Source organism: Octopus bimaculoides, chromosome 7 (assembly GCF_046866305.1).
Source record: "Octopus bimaculoides isolate indiv1 chromosome 7, ASM4686630v1, whole genome shotgun sequence".
NCBI classification, from domain to species: domain Eukaryota; kingdom Metazoa; phylum Mollusca; class Cephalopoda; order Octopoda; family Octopodidae; genus Octopus; species Octopus bimaculoides.
In genome coordinates, this window is record NC_142934.1 from 33,903,352 (window position 1) to 33,926,474 (window position 23,123).

The following is a 23,123-nucleotide window of genomic DNA, read 5'->3' on the forward strand; positions in this document are numbered from 1 at the left end:
TCCTAGAAATTGAGGTGACTGGCATAAGCTGACATGAATCTTCTGCATCCTAGTTCACGCAGGACATCCCTTGAAACGTCAAGCTTCCGTATCAATGGCTCGACAGCCAGCATGTACAGTAGGAGTGAGAGTGGGCACCCTCAACGGACCGAACATTCGAGACTAAACGATTCTGACAGGTGGCCACTGACTTTGACCACTGAACAGATGTCACTGTACATTGCGGTGATCCTGCCTCTGAAAACGAAACTGAAACTGGCTGGCATGAGGACAGCCACCAAGTACTCGTGGTCGACCCTATCGAAAGCTTTCGATTGATCTAAATTCATCATCAGATCCCACTCATGCTAGGTTCCTTATCTACCCTCTCTATGGTGTAATGCGTGAGGGAGAGTTTCAATGTTCATCTCTGTCATGTAGTTGATTACCAGGATGGAATTGTTGATTGGTACAGTGTCACACTCCCATGCTCCTTATTCATGATTTAGAGTATGTGGAGTAAAATAACATTAACTGGGGGTGGAAAAGATATTGGGGAAAACCACTCAATCCACCAGGAATGTAGATTTCCCTGTACATATAATAACCTCAACAATAATATAAAAAATACTCTCATGCAATATTGAAAGGCGTAAACCTACTTATCTACTGAAATGAGTTTGAACCATAAGAATCACTGATTCACTCTGATATTATGACATTTTAAGTTTACTTTCTTATCAGTTGTACAACACTGCATGCTGTGTGTGAACCTGGTATCGCTAGCTAGATGAATAGAATTGAAAACTTTCCACTGATTCACACCAAATAAAATAATTAAGGAAGAACTAACCAAACTCAGGTCTTTCTGAAACAACATGAATCTATAAATGTGGGTTACTGTAGCGAAACGATGATGTAAAGTTGTTTAGAGATGGTGTCGGGGAAAGATAAATAACTCTACATTTGCAGACGTTGTTTGGCTAGTAAAGAAACATCTATGACATATGCCGTACATATGTTGTGTCAATGATATACATTAAGTCCATGAAATTGTATAAACCATATGTTTTCTATAAGATTTTCTCTTCATTATTTGCTGTCCTCAAGAAACATTTCACTAAAAATCTTTCATCTATTGAAATGTCAATGAATGTCTCTATCTTTTAGGTCGTTGGACTGCCAACAGACAGCGTAAAAAGTTGTTTTTTTGAAAAGATTCGTTTATATGGGTATATAAATAGATATATAAATAGACAATGAGTATATAAATAAGCAATGGCTTTAGAGATAGAATGTTGGCTTTTAAATAGGCAGACAATAGGTAGATAGACAATGGGTAAATAGAGAGGCAATGGGTTTATAGATAGACAATGGATATGTAGCGAGACTAATTTGTATTATTGCATATTTAAAAAACAGTAAGTTTGGTTTATATAGGCTCATCACACTAATATGTTGTGATTGGTTGAAATATTTATATGAGTTATTGAATATTTATTGAGCCCTGTATTGTGATTAGTTGAGTATTGCACAGGAATTGGATCAAAGATCCAATCACGTTGCACGTAATATATTTCAAATAACTAATCTTGTATGTATCCTGGAGCCTCCTTTTTCCCATAAATTGACACAACAAATTATTTACGAGTCAGTTTTCATTGAGGCAAGTTTTGCAGAGGCTTACCCAAGACACTTACCCAAGGTGCTACACAGTGGGACTGAACCCGGAACCATGTGGTTAGTAAGCAAGCTACTTACCACACAGCCACACCTGCACCTATATATATAATATCTAAATTGAGGGAGTGGAGTAGGTAAAATTCAGGCCACATGTTTCCTAGCGAGCAGATCCTCTGATGTAATAATTACTTAATGAGGGGTACCCAGCTAGTTACTCCTCAGTCCAATGAAATGAAGGAACTCCATACGAAATTAAATGGAGAATCATAGAGTAGCTGGGGTACTATATAAATGGGAAGGGATGATGCAAGCTTTGTGTAGCAGAACAGGTAAGGATCCTTAAAGACGGTTTTCTACCTCCAGGTTACAGAGAAGTTATATGTCTGTGGCCATTGGAGTCTGACAATTGTCTATAAAGCTAAGCACTTTATGGATGCCAGACCATTGGTCACTCTGTGACCAGACATATCTAACTTCATGTAAATACATTACTGCTCTAACTTTTAGAGTGTGCTTCTTTTTCAGATATATGATAAACTAATAGTGATATATATATATATATATATGTATATATATATATATATATATATATATATATATATATATATATATATATATATATATATATATATATATATATATATATATATATATATATATATATATATATATAGGCACTGGAGTGGCTGTGTGGTAAGAAGCTTGCTTCCCAACCACATGGTTCCAAGTTTAGTCCCACTGCATGGCATCTTGGGCAAGTGTCTTCAACTATAGCCTCAGGCCAACCAAAGCCTTAAGAGTGGATTTGGTAGACAGAAACTGAAAAAAGCCTGTATATATATATACATATATCTATGTGTGTGTGTGTGTGTGTGTGTGTGTGCGTATGTATGTGCGTATAAAGGTATATATATATATGTATATGTTTGTGTTTGTGTCTGTGTTTGTCTCCCCACCATCGATTGACAACCGATGCTAGTGTTTACGTCCCCGTAACTTAGTGGTTCGGCAAAAGAGACAGATAGAATAAGTAGTAGGCTTACAAAGAATAAGTTCTGGGGTTGATTTGTTCAACTAAAGGCGGTGCTGCAGCAAGGCCACAGTGAAATGACTGAAACAAGTAAAAGAATAAAAGAATATGTCTCGGGAGTAGCCATGGGAACGAGAATGGGTCCCAACTATGCGAACCTGTTCGTTGGCTACGTTGAAACCCAAATATTCTCAAGTTTCACTGGTCCCACTCCTGAACTATACGGTCATTATATTGACGACTGTATCGGTGCGACCTCACTCTTCCGCGAATATCTAGACTCTTTCTTCTCTTTTATCAAATCTTTCCATCCTGCCCTCCACTTCTCTTGCATTATTTCTGACACCTCAGTCACCTTTCTCGATATTTCGGTCAGCATTCATCACTCCACTCTTACCACCTCCATCCACTACAAACACACAGACTTACACTCATACCTCAACTTCTCTTCCTCCCACCCTAAACATACCAAGCTCTCTATCTCCTATTTCCAATTCCTCCGTCTACGCAGGCTCTGCAGTGACAACCATGACTTTGAGACTCAGTCTCAACTCATGGCTCGCCACTTCATCTTACGTGGATATCCCCTCAGCACTATCCACACCGCCCTTACCAGAGCACGTTCCGTCGACCGTGCATCTGCTCTCTCCCCCCGCACCCGCCGTCACCCGTCTCCCGTTTCCCCTCACCTACCATCCCACCACCCTACCTCTCCAACGCACCATTCTCCGAGCCTTCCGGCGACTCCAGTCCAACCCCTCCACTTCGCACATCTTCCCTAACCGACCCTCCCCTCCTTCAAACGAGCCCACAACCTACGAGACCTCTTGGTCCACAGCTTCTTCCCTAACCCAACCTTCCAACTCACCCACGCTGCCGCACTTGCCTTTACCTCTCCAACGCTACCCTCCTCACAGGTACCCATCATCGACCCTATCATATCACTGACTCTTTCACCTGCACTTCTAGCAACGTCATCTACTGCATCTCCTGCTCTCTCTGTCCTTCTCTATACATCGGTCAAACGGGACGTCGCTTGGCTGACCATTTCGTGGAACACCCCCAAGACATCCAACTCAACAACGACACCCAGGTCTCGCGTCATTTCCGCTCTACCAGTTACTCTTTACAACACCTGTCTGTGTTCGGATTGTCCTTGCACAGGGGCCATCCGGACTCCCGTCTTCGCCGTGAGCAGGGATTAATCTTCTCTCTTAGCTCCTTTGCGCCACATGGGCTCAACTCTCCTCCCCTCTTCATCTAACCCACCTCCTCTCTCCTCTCTTTCCCTCACATCTACTTACTCCCTCCCACCTCTCCTCTCTTGCTCAGGCACCTACTTCCTCTCTTCACTCCTACCCACCTCCCCCTTCATCTTCACCCCCTCTCTCGTTACCTCACCCCTACCTATTCCAACCCCACCATCCCTATACATCCCATCCCACCCCCACTCCATCCCTTAGGCCCGAACCTTGCTTCCCCACTCTCGCCTGCCCCAGACCCCAACACCAAGACACCACACACCACCACACCACGCACCACCACACCACACATCACCATGCCGCACTACACCATATCACACCACCCCGCACACACTAGCACTGACCACTTCCCAGCACCTACACCATCATCTACACACCTATACATGCACACACGCATACGTCAATGTCACCAGCCCCCTTCCACATGCCCTCACATACATACGCACGCGCACCTTTGTTTTGGGATCACCGCTTCTTTATTATCTTCCCTTCTTCCTAGCTCTCCTGTGTGACCCCTCTGTACAGCATTCGCCATGATAGATCGCTAACCACTGAACCTTTTTCTATTTTCTCTCCCTGTTTATTTCTCTGTTCCTTTCTGTCGAAGTGCGTAGGTTCAAAACGTAAAAGATTTTCTCACTTCCCGAGCATTAAACTAACACAGCTGTTGTTGTTTACACACCCGTCTTCGTCTTTTGTTTTTTTGCAAATTCTCACTATATATATATATATATATATATATATATATATATATATATATATATATATATATATATATATATATATATAGTGGAAGAAGAAAAAGGGGGTTAAAAAATAGGCAGATATCAATAAAGTACTCAGTTTTAAATGAATTTGGTTATCCAACAATTAGACACCAATAAATGCAAGTAGAATACACATCCAAGGTAATTCCCTATGTGTGACAAATGGATCCAAATATCATTTTGAAGAATTTTAAGAAATTCAGAGTATTAGACAATAAAAATACATCATCATGATCGTCATTTAATATCTGCTTTCCATGCTGGATTGGGTTGGACGGTCTGACTGAGGACTGGCAAACTGGGATGCTGCACCAGGCTCCTATCTGATCTGGCAAGGTTTCTACAGCTGGATGCTCTTCCTATCACCAACCACTCTGAGAGTGTGGTGGGTGCTTTTTATGTACCACCGGCATGGGAGCTAGTTAGGCAGCACTGGCATTGGCCATGCTTGAATGGTGCTTTTTACATGGCATCGATATCGGCCACGACTACGATTTCACTTGGTTTAACAGGCCCTCACAAGCATGGCATATTGCCTGACAATTGAAGGTTTTTTAAGTGGGCTAGTTATACAACACTGACATTGGCCATGGCTATAATCTCACTTGGCTTGCTGGGTCTTCTCAAGCATAGTGTATCTCCAAAGGTCTCGGTCACTTGTCATTGCCTCTGTGAGGCCCAATGTTTGAAAGTCATGCTTCACTATCCCATCCCATTTCTTCCTGGGTCTACCTCTTCCACAGGTTCCCTCCACTGTTAGGGTGTGACACTTTTTCACACAGATGTCCTCCTCTATATGCAACACATGATCATACCAGCACAGTCATCTCTCTTGCACACCACATCTGATGCTTCTTATGGCCAACTTTTCTCTCAGGGTGCTTACACTCTGTCATATGCGCACACTGACATTACACATCCAGCAGAGCATACTAGCTTCATTTCTTTCAAACCTACGTACGTCCTCAGCAGTCATGGCCCATGTTTCACTGCTGTGTAGCATGGCTGTTCACACACAGGCATCATAGAGTCTACCTTTCACTCTGAGTAAGAGGCCCTTTGTTACCAGCAGAGGTAGGAGTTCTCTGAACTTTACCCAGGTTATTCTTATTCTAGAAGCTATGCTCTCAGAGCATCCACCCCGACTACTGACTTGATCACCTAGGTAATGGAAGCTATCAACTACTTCTAGTTTTTTCTCCTGGCATGTGATGGAATCTGTTTCTGTACATCTTCGGTGTTTATTGCACTAGTGCATCTGCCACACACAAAACCTATCTTCCTGGTTAACCTTTCTTTGATATTGCTGCACTTCTTATGTGTCCATAACTTATACCAGGTACATCTCATGGAATTTCTACCTATGCCTTTTCTACAGATCAAGCAGGACCATCTAACTGAAGAGATTTGTGATTTGTCTGTCTTCTTATTTACTAAGACTTTGGTTTTTGCTAGGTTGACTCTAAGGCCCTTCAGGGAAAATCACATTTTTAATTGTAAAATTCACCTTACAAAGCTGACAATAGTTTCTGTTGTATTTAGATATAGAAAATATCATTGAAATTAATATTTCCAAAAATACATGTTAGCACAACGTTTTCAAGGTGAACTTTGAATTAAACTAATTTTGGATCACCTTGAAAATCTGATCATGTATTTTCAGAAATATTAATTTCAATGATATTTTCTATATTTGAATATGTTAATACAACAGGCATGGTTGTGTGATAAGAAGCTTGCTTCGCAACCATACAGTTCTGGGTTCAGTCTCACTGTGTGGCACCTTAGTCATGTGTCTTCTACTCTAGCTTCAGGTTGAAGCTTTGTGAGTGGATTTGGAAGATGGAAACTGAGAAATGTGTCTCACACGTGTGACCCTATAGAATTGGAAAGGTACATACAACACTTTATCCACCTCATGCAGTTCTTTGGTTATGACCAATGGGACAGGATTAAAGTATACAAACGAGCCAGGGTTAAGTACAAAGCCATCATAGGGAGTGATGCAGAGGGAATTTGCCCACTATACAGGAGTAAATCTTGGAACAGCACAGAAAGGACCAGAAAAAAGATAGATAAGGACAACTCGTGGTATGACAACAAAAATACCAGAATGTCATGTTCGTTGATGCTACCCCTGGCAGTGAACTAGCGTACTTTTTTAGAAAAGCATTAGATAAGGCTAATCTACAGATTAAAGTAGTAGAAAGGCCTGGTGCCCCCATAAAATCTCTGATCTGTAGAACTTATCCCTTTGATAGGTCCCCATGAATGGAGAACAATTGTATAGTATGTAGGATGAACCCACAGGTTAACTAAGGTTAGGAATAAAGTATATAGCTTACAATATACAGAGAGATGGTGCAGAAACATGACAGCTACTTACATCAGAGAGACAGCATACAGCATAGGGGAGTCTATAGGTGAAGACTAGCAGGAGCTCAAAGAAGAGAAAGGCTCATCAGTGCTCTACCAACATGCTCAAGCAGAACATAGAGGCTTGGTTAATAGTATAGAGGTTAAGGTATTATCAACGTATAGAACTGACACGACACTTAGACAGACCACAGAGGCTACACACATAGCAATAGACAGACCAAGCCTCAACAGAAAACATGAATAGAATAATAACAACCACCATCAGACTACACAACATGATGACTAAAGACAGAAGGGAGGGAGAAAAAGACAGATACAAACAGTGTAATACATACACAAGAGACAAGTATGCATATACCTATGATAAATATAAGAAATAGAGATAGATAAAAAAAAACTGTATAAAGGGCATGAATACAAACAACTTAGAAAGCAAATCCATATACATATACAGTAATTTCACAAACGGTCGCAACAATACCAACAATGCAACCAGCAACAACAACAGCAACAGCAGCAACAACAACAACTACCACGATGGCAGCTACAGTAGCAACAGGGGAGGGGACAGGGCTGAGGTGAGGGTCATAGTGCTACTAAGAACAGCTACACACACACATGTGCACACACACAAATACAGACACAAACACATGCGCATATAAAAATACACATCATAGAATAACAGAATGGACTAAGCAGAGCAAGAGCACACACAAGGAGAAAAAGTGTTGCTGAAGAGGTCACAGATGTGCAATGAAAGATTTCTGGACAATGGACATGAGTTAGAATAAGAACAGTAATAAACAAGTGAAGAAAGAATATATAGTGCATGTGTTTATTTGGAAAAAAAAAATGACCTTCCTGAAATACAACAATATCTGTTTTTACACAGTTTCACATCAAGAATCTTGCATCACAAATTCATATATATATATATATATATATATATATATATATATATATATATATATATATATATATATATATGTATGTATTTATAATATGAGGGGCTAAGCTCACCTGTGATCTAAATGAATAGGTTCGCAGGTTAAGTGCTATAGTTAGTTGACCATTAGATTCCAAGATCATAGTTAAGGCAGGATCCATGTTAGGGTTCCATTATAGCACATATATACCATATTAGAGGGAAAATCAAAACCAAGGCACTTCAAATTCACCTTAAATTATTCTCAATGACTTGAGATACTCATTCTGCCTTGGTTTTGATTTGGCTTCTAATATAATATAATATAATATAATATAATCTATATATATAAAAATGAGAATGTGTGTCTGTCTGTCTGTGTGTGTGTGTGTGTGTATCCCTAAAACTCGAGAACTACGCAACCAATTTCATTCAAATTTTACAGATGCCTTACTTAGGGTTATGCTCCACAAGGGAAAACAAGGAACATTGTTTACAACGAGGTGTTATAATCACAACAGCAAGAAAATATGTACATGATCACCTTCTTTTACGAAACTTCATTGACTTTCATATATTTATATTGATATACATATATATACGGGTGTTTTGGTGCATGTGTGTGTGTATATATATATCTCTATATATAAAGATGAGAATGTGTGTCTGTCTGTCTGTGTGTCTGTGTGAATCCCTAAAACTCGAGAGCTACACAACTCTCTTTTACAAACCCAGTGAAAATACATATATTTCATATGTCAAAGAAATTCAAGCAATACATATAACACCAAAGTTAAAAACATTCCCAACAATTCCACAATCCCCAACCTCCAGAGCTATTGAAGAAACTGTTATCATCAACTGACCAAGATTCCTAACATTTGCAAAACAAAATTAGACAATACGACGCTGTACTACAGATGACATCATTTGGAACCACAAGAGATTTAACTGAAGCAGCATTCATCCAAACTTTCAAGATCCAACCTCAGATTTATCATCGCATTGTCTCTCTACTACCTCTGTCAAATGAATCACCAAAATTGGCCTTTCATTATTTATAATCTGTACCTGTTTGTTTGGTTATGAAATAAGATACACAAAAACGTGTTTCTGAATTACGTGTATTTACTTTATATACATATGAGTTGAAAACTTTCTTCTAGCATTCCACTTAATATCTATGTTCCATGCTGGCATGGATTGGAGAGTTATTAATGTAGAAATATGGTATCGTAGCTACTAACAGTTGAGGGTTGCGTAGTCTAGACGGCGTTTTTAGATTTCATTATTTTCTTTAACCCGGGCAACGCCGGGTGTTTCTGCTAGTATATATATATATATATATATATATATTACGTGTTTCAGTCATCAGATCGTAGCCATACTGGGGCACCACCTTGAAGAACTTTTAGTTGAATGGATCAACCCCAGTACTTATTTTTTTAAAACTGGATACTTATTCTATCAATCTCTATTATCAAACTGCTAAGACATAAACACACCAGTTGTCAAGTGGTGGTGGTGGTGGAAGACAAACACTGACAGAATGATACACATGTATATATATATATATATATATATATATATATATATATATATATATATATATATATATATATATATATATATATATATGACAGGATTCTTTCAGTTTCTGTCTACCAAATTGACTCACAAGGCTTTAATCAAGGGCTTGCCAAGCAGTGGGACTGAAACCAAAACCATGTGGTTGAGAAGCAAACTTCTTACCACAAATTTATTCATGTATCTTCTAGAAACAAGGAGTTACATCAAGAGAAAGGATATATAGAATGTGTATGCAGAAAGTGTTTAAAGAATATATATGTAGAATATTTATATAGAACATGTAGGTACAAGTGTGGTTCAGAAATTTGTTTCCAATCAAAGTTTCAGGTTCAGTTCCACTGTGTGGCACTTTGGACAAATGTTTTCTACAAAGCTTTGCAAGTGGATTTGTTAGATAGAGACTAAATAAAACTTGTTGTAAAAACATTCATAGACACATCATGGTCAGTTTTAAGCCAATTAGACAAATTTGTTCAAACAAGGGCTCCGCATCAAGAGAGGGCCCCACACATATACTCAAACAGAAGATCTTTCTGTACTCAAGTAGAGAACCTGCCTCGATTAACTCCATGCTAGCACTGGAAAAGTGAACATTAAAATGATGACAATGATGATGATAAAGAAGAAAGAATATGTATGTAGAATATGCATGTATCTTTAGCTGTATGTCTGTGCATGTGTGAGTGCATATGTGTGTGTGCATGTGTGTGTGTGTGTATGTGTGTGTATACACACACATACACACAGAAACACAGATATTAAATAGGAAAATAAATATTAAACAGATAGATAGATAGATAGATAGATAGATAGATAGATAGATAGATAGATACATACATACATACATACATACATACATACATACATATGTCTAAGACAGTCACACAGATAAACTATTAGTTGAATAGACATAGAAACTGGGAAACCGGGCCCATGAGCCTGGCTAGGCTTTGAAAGGGCAACAAAAAAATAGTTTATCCTTATCTAATACAAGCCAAAGTTAACAAATTCACCATTCAAAATAGATTCAAAGGCGGAGGTAATCATCATGAGTTCTACTCAGGAATTTTTAAATGAATAGCATGAGACCTTTTGGTTTACTCTTCTCTTAAATTCCGGCTTTCCTTTAGTATTCCTGTTGTTTTAGATCGATGTATAGATGTATGTATATATGTAAGTATACTGTAAAGTGTTAATATGTATGTATAATATATAATATATATATCATAAAAATATGTTAGTGTTATTTAATTTCTGAACAGTGTTGCTGTCATTTGTTTATGTAGTTTAATTTATTTATCCATCAGTTTCTACTAAGATAGAGATACGAGTAAAATTAATAATAGAGAAATGAAAATAAAACTTTGGAAACAGCCTAAAGGGAGATAATTGAGAAAGATTTGAAAGTCAACATAAGATTGTAATCGTGTAAAGTAAATATAACTGTCCTGTACCGGATCGATCCCAAAATCTAATCAGTTCGTACCAGTCACAAGGCCAAACATCACTGAAAGTTTCATCTGAATCCATCCAGCGGTTCTTGCGATATCTTGTCCATGGACAAACAAACAAACACAACTGAAAACAATACTGCCACCTGCGCTAATGCTGAGGTAATAATGATAATGATTATGACCCACGTATTTTAATTTGTTCACATAACTTCATTTGATTTAAAAAATAAACAATCTGGTGAGTTTAGTTTAATGGCCTACCAATGTACACAGAGTGTTTCTTTACCCTAGGAGTCAGGAAGATCTCACTGAAATATGGAAACAAAATGGAAAGAAGAAAAACTCAAAATAATAACAATAAACAAAACCTGATTGTAGGAACTGGAAAGAGACACACTCCCTACAATAATAGGTGTTTGTGGAATAATTAAAAAATGATGCAGGTAATTAACAAACAAAACTTAAACAAAAATTACCGGATCAGATATTTTGCACAGCATAGAGAAAACAACATTACATAAAATGTGCTAAATACAACAGAAAAACACAAAAATAAAGTATTGCACATGTTGCACTCAATGTCTGTGCAGTGAAAGCATGGCATATAGGCTTCTGAAATAATAATAATAATAATAATAATAATAATTATAATAATAATAATAGTAGTAGTAGTAATAATAATCCTTTCATCAACCCCAGTGCTCAACTAGAATTTATTTTATTGACCTCAAAAAGATGAAAGGCAAAGTCAACTCAGCAGAAATTGAACTCAGAACATAAGGACGGATGAAATGCCACTAAACATTTTGCCCCACATGCTAATGATTCTGCCAACTCACCACCTTAATAATAATAATAATAATAATAATTAATTCGTTTTATTGGCCACAAGGGCTAATATCAATTAAAAACATATAAAGACAAAGACAGGACGAAGGTTACAAAAGGTTTTGTCCGAAAAGGTAGGAAAGTTCGTCTAAACAGAGGAAGAAAACGGAGAAAGATATAATAAATAAATAGATAAATAAATAAGTAGAACTCCCGAAGGGGGAGGCGCTTCGAAAAAGGAAAGGTTACACGTGGAAAAACCCATAAAACCACGGGAGCCTGGTCAGAAAAAATAAGAAAGGGGTATAGAGCCCTTTCTCCTTTTACATTACCTTTTTTTTTATTTTATTTTTTTTTTCTACAAGTGTATTCTCAGAATTGGTCCGTTTATACTGGCCATTCTTCCAACAGTCACCCATCTTTCAACGAATTTGCTATGAGACAGCACTTCCCTCTCTACTCTCATCTTTCTTTTCAAGTGGAACTTGATAAAGTTGATGAGGCCTTGGCCAAAGAGGAAAGTGTCTGTCTTTAGCCCTTTCAAACGGGTCCACCATATCACCTCTTTCGCTACAGCCACTAGGCATAGGAAAATTGCCTTGCCCTCCTGGTTAAAGGAGGTCGGCGGGTCAATTCTCACGATGGATTCAGCTGATAGCCGGATCCGTCCTACACGTGACAGTAGCTGTTCGATATAGACCCACAGGTCAGCAATGCTCGGGCACTGGACGAGTGCGTGCAGAACGGTTTCGTCGTCCTGAGCGCACCTCGGGCAGGCCCGGTTGACGGCACTTCCGTGTCGGTAGAGTTTATCTCGAACAGGTAGCGCACCTCGGTAGCACTGCCAGGCGAGGGACCTTTGGAAATTATCCATGGGCCCCGGCCCGAAAGTTCTCCTGAACAGACTGTTTAGCTGATTATCCTCGACGCCTAGAGTTTCCCCGAGAACGTCGTCGCACTTTTCTCCCACTAACCCTCTATAGAACGCTAGAGTGGAGCTACTACCGATCGCACTGCCCGCCTGACTGAGGGCGGTGTGAGCTTGGCGGCACTCGAAGTGCCAAGCGCCCTTTCTCGGTCTACGTTTGATCCAGGATTGCAGCTCTGTTAAAGAAACGAGCTGCGGAAAATCGCGTCTGACGAAAGGCGACCACACCTGTTCACCGTCCAGGAAACGCTTGAGATGTCGTAGCCTGAGCGCATGTTTGCGCATCAGCAACCACGGCATGCCAAGGCCTCCGTTCAATTTTTCTCCAACTGGAGGTCCGGACCGAACCAGACCCCGAGCAGTTTAACGGGTCCGTCTGTCCAGCACCCTACGACGCTGTTGGACGGCATGGACTTGCCCCTCCAGGTGCCTAGTTGCAAGCCCACTGACTTTTCCGCGTTAATTTTCGCACCTGTCACCGCTTCATACTCGTTTAGTGTCTCGCCAATCAGGTCAATATGCCTGTGGCTCGACACCATCACGGTGACGTCGTCGGCATAGGCAGACACGCTCCTTCCACATCTCAGATCACGCAGGACGCCCCTCAAAGCCTCCAACTTCCGCAGTAATGGCTCGAGAGTCAATACATACAGAAGGGAGGAGAGAGGACACCCTTGGCGAACCGAACGCGAGATGTTGAACGGTTCCGATAGATGGCCGTTCACCCGTATGACCGAGCAGATGCCGCTGTATAAAGCAGCTATCCACCCGCGGAAGACCGGACCGGAGCCAGCTGCCTTGAGAACAGCTGCCAGGTATCGATGGTCGACCCTATCGAAGGCTTTAGACTGATCTAAATTGATCAAAGCCCCACCCGCCCCAGCATCGTTACCCACCCTCTCTATGATGTAGCGCATGAGATGGAGGTTGTCGTGGATAGACCTGGTCGGCACAGCGCATGTCTGCGCCTTGCCGATCAGTTTGCCCACGACAGGCGCCAATCTCTTGGTTAGCACCTTGGCCAAGATCTTCAACTCTGTGTTGAGCAGAGTGATGGGCCTAAAGTTCCCTATAATGTCCCCCTTGTTTGGGTCCTTTCTTAGCAAAGCCATCACTCCTCGACAAACAAAAGCAGGAATTCTTCCGTTTTGTTGCCAGTTGCAGTAGACGTTTGCCAAGACGCCCGCAAACAAGTCTGGCATTGACGTATAAAGCTCGTAAGGCAGACCATCCAAACCCGGCGATCTACCTCTCGTGCAGCCCTTCATCGCTTCCTGTACTTCCGAAGCAGATATGGGTCCTTCGCAGCACTCGGCTTCGCTGGTCGAGAGTTGCGGCAGGCCGTCTAGGTACACACCGAAGTCTGTTCCGTCGTCCGTCCTACCGTCGTCCCGAACAATTGAGCAAAGTGCTGCTGAAAGGCTGCACACATCTGCTTCGGTTCCGAAATCTCGCAGTCGTTCTGGTCCACCAAAGACCGAATGGTCGCTCTGTTGCCACGCTTCGCCTCAACCACGCGGGCCCATCGAGCGGCCTTAGTCCCCTCCCCGCTTACAGAAAGTGCTTTAGCTCTGACAACGCAGCCTTCATGCTTGGCATTAAAGTGTTGGTCGAGGGCCAACTTCGCTGCTAACACGTCGGTTGCGATGCCTGTCCTAAGAGCCTCGTCTAGTTTGTTAACTAAATCCCGCTCTGTTTTCTTACGTTCTACAGCTAGAGCCTTACTAAACCTAATTGATTCTGCTCTAATTGCCCGCTTCAGGGCGAACCACCAGTTGTTATTGATGATTGCCCCGGTTAAAGCCCTCTTAACTAATAAACTAATCCGGTCTCTGTAGGCTTTGCACGCCGTTATCGACACGTTTAGCTTCCAGTAACCGGGGCCTTGTCTATGGAGCCTATCTAAGTCGACCGTACAGATCACGAATTTGTGGTCCGTGTAGCCAACTATATTGAATTGTGGACACCCTATGCTATCCTTATCCGCTGGCCTACAGAAAATTCTATCTAAGTACGATCTAGACGACCCGATGCGATTAGTTCACATTGGCACATTCGGGTTGTCTAGTCGATACCTGTCGGACAGCTGAAAGCGTTTGAGCAGGTTGGCGAGGCTCTTGCATCCCCCTTTCCTATTAGATGCTTCCGCACCCACCCTATCGATACGTTCGTCTAGGACAGCGTTCCAGTCCCCAACTAGCACTAAGGTGCGAGAAGTACCTAGGAAAACCTCCAGACGTTTGAAATAATCCGACTGCCCTGCTCCTGTCGGAGCGTAGGCAGCCAGTAGTCTGAAAGCAGCGCCATCACTACTATCGACGTCCAGGACCACCAACTTGCCTTCCGGATCCAGGAAGACTGCCCTTATTTTCAAGTCTAGGCCTTTCCGAAATAGCACCGCAGTACCTCCACCGCCCGCTCCCGGCCGACACGGAGATAGGAAAATCTCGTATCCGCCAAAAAGGGCTGCGAGTTCCTGCGGGTTGGAGAGCCTGGTTTCGCTAATGGTTGCTACATCTACACTGTAAGACCTCAGGTCGTTCAACAGGTGACCTTGTTTCCAAGGCGACCCGAGGCATCTCACATTTATGCTTCCGATTCTGAGAATTACCATGTTTTTTTTTAAAAAAAGGAAAGTATTAGAGGAGAAAAGGCTCTACTTACTGTTTTCTGGTGGGGTGGCTCCCCTATGTTTCCGTGTGGGTGTTTCCACTAAATTCCGATAAAGGCTTTGGGAGAAACTTCTCCCTAGCGACCCAACATCATTCGGAAACTTTTTCTTTTATTTTATTATAGTTTTCTTTGGTTATTTTTAGTGTGAGTATGTGTGCTGGTGGTGCGTTGTGTACGGGTATACATAATAATAATATAATAATAATAATATTCCTTTCTACTGAAGGCACAAGGCCTTGAAATTTTGAGGGAGGAGACTAGTCACAGTGTTTCACTGGTACTTAATTTATTGACCCTAAAAGGATGAAAGGCAAAGTCAACCTCAGCAGAATTTGAACTCAGATCGTAGCAACAGACAAAATACCGCTAAGCATTTCACCCAGTGTGCTAATGATTCAGCCAGCTCGCCACCTTAATAATAATAATCCTTTCTACTATAGGCACAAGGCTTGAAATTTGATTAGATCAAACCCAATACGCAACTGATACTTAATTTATCAACACCAGTGTGCTAATATTTCTTGACAATTCTGGCAGCTCGCTGCTTTAATAATAATGATAATAATAATAATAACAATAATAATAAAATAAAAAGAGGGACTTGTGAAAACGAAAGCCATCCCCATTAGAAGAGGAATATTCCAGGGAGACACGCTCTCTCCACTCCTGTTCTGCCTGGCACTCACACCTTTAACTGAATTGCTAAATAGAACTGGATGCGGATACAAATGTTACGGAAAAACAGTCAGCCACCTTTTATATATGGATGACCTAAAATTATACGCCAGAAATGACAAAGAGCTAGAAACACTACTACAGACAGTACATGGCTTTACCAAGGAAATAGATATGAAATTCGGATTAGAAAAATGTGCCAAAGCAACCCTGAAAAGAGGAAAATTAGTAAAAAGTAGCAACATCACACTCGATAAAGCCAATGAAATAAGAGAACTAGACGAAAGCCAGCCATACAAATATTTAGGAGTCAATGAACTAGATAGGATACAACACACACAAATGAAAGAAAAAATAAAGAAAGAGTACTATAGACGAGTTAGATCAATACTAAAAACAGAGCTCAATGTTAAAAACAAAATAATAGGTATTAACACTTTAGCTGTCCCAGTTATAAGTTACAGCTACAATATCCTTAACTGGACACTAAACGAACTATCTAAAATAGACAGGAAAACAAGAAAAATAATGACAGGATATAGGATGCACCACCCAAAATCTGACATAGAAAGGCTATATATACAACGCATAGAAGGTGGCAGGGGTCTTATACAGCTGGAAAACTATTATAAAATAACCACCATAGGACTGCAAAAATACCTACTCCAGAAGCAAGGAAAACTAATACAAATAGCCACAAAACACGAGCAAAACAAAAAACTGTTTTCAGTATTTAAGGAAGCTGACAAATACAAACAAGAAATCAATCTACCTAACAAATACGAAGAAGAAGGAGAAGAAGAAGAGGAAACAACAAAAGCTATAAAACAAATGAAATCCAAACTAAAACTAGAACAGCAACAGACCATGATAAAACGATGGCAAGAAAAGCCCCTACATGGTAAATACTGGGCTAAACTACATGCAAAAGAAATAGACATAGAAAAATCCCAGCAATGGTTGAGAAGCTCAGGACTCAAAGCAGAGACTGAAGGATTTTTAATTGCTGCACAAGACCAAAGCCTCCCCACCAGAAATTACCAAAAACATATAATGAAAAGAAACATAACAAGTAACTGTAGAATATGTGGAGATGGACAAGAAACAATAAATCATATTATCTCTGGCTGCCCAGTCCTGGCTAAGAAGGAATATATCCACAGACACGACAGAGCTGGGACCTATATACACTGGAAGCTATGCCAACATTATGGAATAACAACAGAAAAAAGATGGTATAAACACACGCCAGAAAAGGTCACAGAAAACGAGAAGGCAACCATACTCTGGGATATGCCAATACACACAGATAGAGAAATTAAGGCAAATAGACCAGATATAGTTGTCAAAGATCATGAAGAAAAAAAATGCTTTCTAATTGATGTATCAATACCAACAGATGACGACGTTTCCATAAAAGAAATGGAAAAACTTTCAAAATACAAAGACCTGGAAATAGAGGTAACTCGAATGTGGAATCTAAAAACAGAAACAATTCCTATCATAGTAGGTGCCTTAGGTATAATAAAAAAATATTCAGACAAATACATAACAAAAACACCAGGACTTACAAATATATATAACATACAGAAAATTACACTACTGGGCACTGCACACATCCCACGCAAAACACTTTCAATACAGAAACCATAAAAGCATCACAGCAAACCACAGCACATACCCAAGGCACACAGAGCTGCGCTCGGTAGTGAAGTGAAAGCACATTATAAAAATAAAACTACTGAACAACAATAATAATAACAATAATAATAATAATAATAATAATAATAATAATAATAATAATAATAATAATGATTTATCTCTGGCTGCCCAGTCCTGGCTAAGAAGGAATATATCCACAGACACGACAGAGCTGGGACCTATATACACTGGAAGCTATGCCAACATTATGGAATAACAACAGAAAAAAGATGGTATAAACACACGCCAGAAAAGGTCACAGAAAACGAGAAGGCAACCATACTCTGGGATATGCCAATACACACAGATAGAGAAATTAAGGCAAATAGACCAGATATAGTTGTCAAAGATCATGAAGAAAAAAAATGCTTTCTAATTGATGTATCAATACCAGCAGATGACAACGTTTCTCTAAAAGAAATGGAAAAACTTTCAAAATACAAAGACCTGGAAATAGAGATAACTCGAATGTGGAATCTAAAAACAGAAACAATTCCTATCATAGTAGGTGCCTTAGGTATAATAAAAAAAATATTCAGACAAATACATAACAAAAATAGCAGGACTTACAAATATATATAACATACAGAAAATTGCACTACTGGGTACTGCACACATCCTACGCAAAACACTTTCAATACAGTAAACATAAGAGCACCACAGCAAACCACAGCACATACCCAAGGCGCACAGAGCTGCGCTCGGTAGTGAAGTGAAAGCACGTTATAAAAATAAAACTACTGAATAATAATAATAATAATAAATGCCCGGATGCAGTACCAGGCAGTGGCTCTCATGGCTTCTGATCTTAATTGATTGGAAGTGTTATCATGTACATTGTTTTGTCTTGGTATAAAAGATGGGCTACAGCAAATATTCTGCTTAATACCACAGATTTGCTTGTCAGTTGTTTGACCTTAACCAGTTGAACATGTTCCTTGGTGGCTGGCGATATGTGCATCTCTGATCATGAGCAGAAGTAGTGGGGGAGCATCATAGCCATGTGTTGAGAGGAATTCTTTGGGGTTTGAATAATTCACCTTTGGAAACATGGGTGTTTCATTCAACATCCTTAAACAAACCTTATTCAGGAACTTTTTGAGCGGAATGGGTTACTCGACCTGAAGAAAATTCTAACTGGGCCCCACCGGCAAGGTCATGCGCTGTTTATCTTGATATGAGATCACCATGTCGCGCACATATAGTTGTGATGCATGTGCCTGGTGTACCCTTATCAGACGGGTAGTCATGATGGGTATACTGGGCTTCGTATATTTTACCCCAGTGTCACTTTGATGGCATGCACTGCTCTCTCACTCAAAAATAATAATAATAATAATAATAATAATAATAATAATAATAATAATAATAATAATAATAATGAAGATGTAAAAGATGGGCTACAGCAAATATTCTGCTCAGTACCACAGATTTGCTTGTCAGTTGCTTGACCTTCACCAGCTGACGGTATGTGCATCTTTGATCATGAGCAGAAGTAGTGGAGGAGCATCATATCCATGCATTGAAAGGAATTCTTTAGGGTTTGAATAATTCACCTCTGGAAACATAGGTGTTTTGTTCATCATCCTTAAACAACCTTTATTCAGTGACTTTTCAAGTGGGATGGGCTACTCAACCTGAAGAAAATTCTAACTGGACCTCACCTGCTGTTTATCTTGATATGAGATCACCATGTCATGCACATATGATTGTGATGCATGTACCTGGTGTACCCTTATCAGATGGGTAGTCATGATAGGTAAATTGAACTTCATATATTCGTACCCAGTGTCACTTTGATGGCATCATGAACTGCTCTCTCACTCAATAATAATATTAATGATAATGATAATAATAATCCTTTCTACCAAAGGCACAAGGCCTGAAATTTGGTGGGAGAGGACTAGTTGATTACATCAACCTCAGTATTTCACTAGTACTTAATTTCTCGACCCCAAAAGGATGAAAGGCAAAGTCAACCTCAGTGGACTCAGAATGTCAGGCAGACAAAATGCCACAAAGCATTTTGCCCACCATGCTAATGATTCTGCCAGCTCACCGCCTTAATAATAACAATCCTTTCTAATAGAGGCACAAGACCTTAAATTTGAGGGGAGGGGACTAGTTGACTACATTGACCCCAGTGTTTCACTGGTATTTAATTTACCAGCCCTGAAAGAATGAAAGGCAAAGTCAGCCTTGGCGGAATTTGAACTCAGAACGTAGTAATAGGTGAAATACAGACCGCTAAGCATTTCGTCAAGCATGCTAATGATTCTGCCAGCTTGCTGCCTCATTAATAATAATAATTTTTGTTAGCCACTGGGGCAGAGATGTGGGTGACATCACAAGGACAGACAACAATTTGTGTGGTGATTTACATAAAGGATAGGGAGAAGGAAATGGAAAAGATAGTGAAATGATCTGTCTTTTTCATTTCTTTCTGGCATAAGGCCAGCAAGTCTGGGGAAGGTGTAAGTTGATTATGTTGACCCCAATGCCCAACTGTTACTTACTTCATTGACCCTGAAAGGATGAAAAGCAAAGTCAACCTTGGTGGAATTTGAATGCAGAACATAAAGACAGGTGAAATGCAGCTAAGCATTTTGTCCATCACAGTAATGATTTTACCAGTTCACTACCTTAATAATAATAATAATCCTTTCTACTATAAGTACAAAGCCTGAAATTTTGGGGAGAGGGATAGTCAATTAAATCGACCCTAGTACTTAACTGATACTTAATTTATCAACCTCGAAAGGAAGAATGACAAAGTCGCCCTCGGTGGAATTTGAGTTTACAATATGAAGGCAGATGAAATACTTCTAAGTATTTCGCCCAGCATGCTAACAATTCTGCCAACTTGCCACCTTAAATGGTTTCAAATTTATAATAATGATAATCCTTTCTACTATATGCACAAGGCCTGAAATTTGAAGGAGGGATATAATCAATTACATCAACCCCAGGTACTTATTTTATCGACTCTGAAAGGATGAAAGGCAAAGTCGACCTTGGCAGAATTTGAACTCAGAACAGAGTGACGGGTGAAATACCACTAAGCATTTCGTCCAGCATGCTAACGATTCTGCCAGCTCACCCCCTTAATAATAATAATAATGGTTCCAAATTTTGCCACAAAGGCAGCAATTTGTGGGGAGGGGATGAATCGATTACATCAACCCCAGTATTCAACTGGTACTTATTTTATCAACCCTGAAAGGATGAAAGGCAAAGTGAACCTCAGTGGAATTTGAACTCAGATCAGAGTGACAGGCAAAATACTGCTAAGCATTTTGTCCAGTGTGCCAATGATTCTGCCAGCTCACCACCTTCTTAATAATAATAATAATAATAATAATAATAATAATAATAATAATAATAATAATAATAATAATAATAATTATAATTATTATTATTATTATTATTATTATTATTATTATATGGTTTCAAATTTTAGCACAAAGCCCACAATTTAATGGAGGATTACATTAATCCTATTTTTTGACTGATGCTTCATTTTATCACCCCTAGGGGCAGGGATAAAAAGCAAAAGTTGAACCTGGCAGGATTTGAACTTGGAATGTTAAAGGGCCAGCAGACATAACAATGCATTTCGTCCGAAAGATGAACAACAGTAGCAGCAACAAAACACAAGATGGCAACAGCTCTCTCTGATTTAGTTACAAAGCCAGAAATTTTGTGGGAGAAGTTTAGCTGATTACATTGACACCAGTATTTCACTGGTACTCCATTTAATAAACCCTGAGAGGATAAGGGTGGAATCTGCTTTAAGCACCCAATATAACCCCATCATAACTTTTTTATATTTTTTGCAATTTTCAGAAAAATTTTCCGAATTTGTGTTCTACACATGGTAATTCATATACAATTATATGAAAAAATTTTGTGTGCGTGCGTGTGTGTGATTCAAGGGCGATTTAGCTGTTGTTTTTAGTACATCACACGATTACCTGATACCTTCCTCGTTAGTTTGGCACTCTGACATGTAATGATGTTTTCCAATATATTTCTCCTCATAAACACATTTGATATAATGATGATGCGCCCAAGGGCTTTAAACAAAAAATTCGGACTTTCCGTATTTTAAACTGAACATTTTAGGATTTATGAGAGGATGTTAAATTTAAAAAATTTATTTTTTTACATAATCGTATGTTTTCCCGTGTGTAGAATACAAATTCGCCAAAAGTTTTTGAAAATTCCAAAAAATAAGCAAGTTATGAAGGGTTATATGAGGTGCTTAAACCAGAATTTCGCCAGGGTGAGAAGTAGCAATAACAACAACAGTTTCAAATTTTGTCACAAGGACAGAATTTCTGAGAGGAGGGTATTACAGTGCTCCGCAACCTATTCTCATTTTCCGTACACTTTTACATTCTTTTCAAAATTAGGCGGCACACCTGAACCAAAAATATAAATAAAAGTATAGGGGAAAAAATTATATTCAGGTAGCACTGCGGCACAGCTAGCATCGTCTCGTGGCACACCAGTTTACCGCAGAATACCGGTTGCGGAGCACTGGTCTATTACATTGAGCCCTGTACTTGACTGGTACTTCATTTTATCAATCTCGGAAGGGGTGGAGAATGAACAGCAAAAGTTGGACTCGGCAGGATTTGAACTCAGAATCGAAAAGAACTGGCAGAAATACCGCGAGTCATTTCGTCTATCATGTTAACAGCAGTAGCAACAACAGTTCTCTCTGGTTTCGTTCGGAACAAGGTCAGAAATTTTGAGGAAAAAGTTTAGACGATTGCATCGACGCCAGTATTTCATATCCTATTTCAGCGACCTCAACAACAACGACAGCAAAAACAACAACAACAACAACAGCAATGATTTCTTTTAAAACAGGTTTTCTTCTATAATAATAATAGTAATTCTTTCTGCTATAACGATAATAAGAGTATGAAAAATAACCTTACCATTATTTATAGATTGGTGATGGCGAGGACTTCCTTATTAATGTTAACTCCTCGAATATAATAAGAATCCTTTAGTCTGTTATTTATGGTCATTAAATCCACTTGAGATTATTATTATGAGATATCGTATTACTGTTTCTTTCTCTTTCTCCTCTATAACTCTTCATCAACTATTTTCTTCGTCTTGAATTTCTTTGTATTTTTCAAATAATAATAATTCTTATTCTTTTTATTTCTCTTCAGTAAATTTAAAAATTCAACTCCACCAAGGATTTTATAGCAAAAAATGAGAACAACTTT

The 23,123-nt window shown here is 39.5% G+C and overlaps 1 protein-coding gene across 2 annotated transcripts in view; it reads right to left on the reverse strand.

Moving 5' to 3' along the window:
• The window catches only part of LOC106882039 (uncharacterized), a 109,616-nt gene that overhangs the window by 86,051 nt on the left and 442 nt on the right, over positions 1-23,123 (reverse strand). For both annotated transcript variants that reach the window (XM_089355136.1, XM_052969559.2), the window contains exon 1: positions 22,824-23,123. This exon is cut by the window's right edge. The gene's annotated coding sequence lies outside the window, so the exon portion shown is untranslated. The remainder of the gene's footprint in view (positions 1-22,823) is intronic.